Source organism: Schistocerca americana, chromosome 1, assembly GCF_021461395.2.
Source record: "Schistocerca americana isolate TAMUIC-IGC-003095 chromosome 1, iqSchAmer2.1, whole genome shotgun sequence".
Taxonomy (NCBI): Eukaryota; Metazoa; Arthropoda; class Insecta; order Orthoptera; family Acrididae; genus Schistocerca; species Schistocerca americana.
The window spans coordinates 596,799,281-596,803,065 of record NC_060119.1 but is presented as its reverse complement, the minus strand read 5'-3'; positions in this window follow the sequence as shown (position 1 = coordinate 596,803,065).

Genomic DNA, 3,785 nt, shown 5'->3' with positions numbered 1-3,785 from the left:
ATTTTAGCAGTGGTATCAGCTGTCCAGCAGCACCTACTACGGTGAGAATGTCACCATGATATTGGGCATCCACCTCCCCACTATCTTCTAGCACCAAGTCCTCCTTCATGGACTTTGTCTATTTCTGCTGGTGAGCCACCTGCAGGCTCAGCCTAGCAGCAGCCAGACTCCTGTCCTCTAGGGCATCAGATTGAGATAGGGGCAATACAGCAGCTCACCCTTCTGCACTGATGTGAGTGGTCTCTCACCATGCACCCCGTCACTCAAAGGAGCAAGATCCAACACTGGAGGTTCTCATCCCCTGAAAGTATACCAGCAGCCGTACCATGCGTAGCACGCCACTGAGCAAGCTTCTGATCGCATTCCTGGGCACACATGTGATGGCCTATTGGCTGATAGTGGGCCATGCACCGTGAACCATCCTAACCATGTGCTGAGGGGGCATGGCCACCACATCAAGACACTGCAAATGTAGCTGCATGAGTTTTATTAAAATATTTGATTTTTAATGTTTGCTATCTGAGCTGCCACCGGCCTCCATCCTTGCTGTGACACACCACCCGAACTTGACTGTGCACATAAGTGGCCCTTCACCCCAGTTCCACTTCACCTCTCTAAAATGTAAGTTCTAGGCATCCTTCAGCAGCCTCGATGCAGTGCGACAGTGGGATGTTGTGTGTCACAGGGAGTGAGGATCTTGAGTTAACTGTTCAGATTATGAGGGGTGGTATAAACTTGTACAAAAATCCTCAGTCTCAAGGTATGCTGTGCACCAATGAGGCATGTTGCTGTTGAAGTGAACAGTCATTAGGGTCACCTCTGTGGAACCTATCACACCTCAGTTGTACATAGCTTACACTGGCAAGCATGGTTCTGTCTGAATGGACCCTTAGTTCCTTGCTGCTCATGGAACCATCTAACTTTATCCAGTCAACTTCTAGTAGCATTGGAGTACCACTAGTGGGTTTCAATTCCCAGTCCATGTAGCCGAACTTATGTAGCCAGTCCTCCTGTAACAGGCATCATTCCAATTTCTTCAGTTTATAGTAACAGAACACATTAGATCACATACTACCAGACAGAATGTGTTTTTAATAGTTAGCAGAAAACGGGGCAACTTTTAGAAAGATCGACATTTCTACAGAAAAAGGTTTTAGAGTGATTTGCTGGCAACTTAAAATGTATAGAGTAATTGATAAATGGGACACTATTGGTGAGGCATCTTGTTCCCAACAACCAACAAACCTCCAGGCAGATAAATGCCTTGGAAAATCAGCCACTGAAACACAGCTACACAATATCTTGTACTATAGGAAAGTTGTTGTGTCATGAAACGATATTAAGGATATTCTCAAAGAAACAGAAGATGAGTGGACTCAAGAAAGTGTGATCAATGTGCAAAATGTGATTAAAAAGGATAGATGGCTAACTGGTAAAATCAGATGCCATTATTCTTAAGTTCATTAGCACAATTCTGCCTAAACTTGAGGCCCTACATACCCAACACAATTTGCTTTTTTAAATGTCCTTCCAGGCATACCACATTAGCTTTGAGGGAGAGGACATTTGCAACAGTAGGGCTGCTCACGTTTATCTCCTTCAAACTGTCAGAGAGTATATAAATACTGCAGTGTATACTTTGAAGAAACATAGATACAAGACCTTTAAGCTACATTGCGTGTCTCATATGATGATGCAAAAAAAAAAAGATATGTAAATCAATGCAGCCTTCCACTTTCACTACTTCATTTGTCTCAGCTGTCATGGAGCATATTCAGAAATCTGATGCCTCCGTGGAACTAGAGGTTAATAGTGTTAGAACTAATATGCATATTTGTAAGTGCAGTTGCCACAGTTGTGTTGTTACGAAGCCTATATCTTCCCCCAGAACATCAGAAAAGCTTGGTTGTAGATCTCCAGTACTTCACTAGGCAGACTCCGGCAACAGGCCAGGGCTGTCACAGCCACAAACATTTCTCCGAAGTCTCCTCTGACAAACAAACCAAAGGAGAAGCATCAACCACAGAGTAGGACAGGCTTTAAACTGTCAGACTTTGCAGATCTCATTCAATCTGATGGTTGCAATGATTACACATTGAAGACAACAAAATATGAAATTTGCCTGAGGCAATCATTTAGCCCCTGACAAGTACCGCCACTTGTACTGAACCTCCAGAAATGTCTCAGTTTAGCCAGTGAGTCAGCAGAGCATGGTATAAGAGGTGTACAGTATGACTGGCCATGCTTTTCCACCCAAATGTTGTGGAGACTAAGACAGCCCATCCTTGGACTATCTTAGTGAATTGTCTTGTAGGAATCTTTCTATCTTTTTTGCCAAGAAGCTCTCGAAGTAAATGTCCCTCACAGAAGCAGTATCAGCACTGTTGGATTTTCCGTAAATTGTAATTCCACTTCCTGTGATCCTAGGTGATGAATGGGGAAGCTGTATTAATTGAAATAACATCCAAAAGGTATGCTACTATGATGTATTTATTTCCTAAACACCATTTATTTATTAATTTGATTGATTTCTGGTGTTGTAATATAGTTGCGAGAAAGTGCTTATGACCTGTAGGCTTCTCCTAATATCAGTACTGGAATAAGTGACTTTTATTAGCAAATATTTATTAAACAAGATTACTTGCTTCATGCCAGAATAGCAGTGCTTTCCCTACATACCTCACTGCTGATGTAACAGGCATTCTCACATCTAGCTGCAGTGCCTCACACTATCATCCACTGGCAGGACCATATGGTCCAACAGCTCCTTCAACCAGCGTGGGGACTGAAATCTTACTCCCAACTGTGTGTGTTCTGCAGTACTGCTTACTCACTGAATGCTCTGTGATATCTGCAGACATGATACAGAATTGTAAAACTGAGAAATCTGGAAATAATATGTGGCTTGAACAGGAGGTGTACCTTCCATCCTCAATTAAGCCTCCAATAGTCACAATCAAGATAAACTTCATCAATAAAATGGCTCCCATACTTCAGTCAAACATCAGTGGGTTCAGGGCACATGAGGAACTGAAACTCCTTATGCAAGAACATCCCATGTGCTTGTGTTACAGGAAACACATTTTAAATTTACTTAGGCCCCTGTGCTAAAATATTATGTCCTTCACTGATGGCCTGACGAGGAAGAGTAAAGGGAATGGTAGTTGTGTTTGTCAACAATACTCGCCACTCCTCTGCTCTGGCCTTGATTACTGACATGCAACCAGCTGTAGTTGAAATTCATGTAGGTCAAAGGATTGCTATCTTCTTATGTAGAGCAAACAAGCATTGAAAAATTGAAGTGTGGTTTTCTCAGCATGATTAATAGTGGCGTGCTTCTGAGTGGTCTGCTGAGTCATTGTTTTCATTTATGTACAGTATTTTGATCACTAAAGCAGTGGTCTTGTTCAGGTTCTGCAAGTTTTTCTCTTATATGTACTTGCTGCCTTATCTCCAACCAGACTGTGAATTTTTTTGGTCTCTTCCTGTTATTAACGCTGAGTTCCATTCCTGACACCGACTACACCCTTTGATACTCTTTTGTTTCTCAGAGCCCACACTGATATTCTGTGAACCGCACATTCTCTCAACATTTTTTGGCTATGGCGAAGTGACAGCCAGCACGATCTTAACAAACTGAGTGTCAGACCCAAAGCCTAGTTTAATTGAAGCCTCTGTCCCTGTTTACTAGGTTTTCTGAAATCTTTATGTAGTGGTGTGAGGCCAACAATAGTTCACAGTCTGTTTGGAGTCCAGACAGCGAGTACACATAACAGAAAAACTCA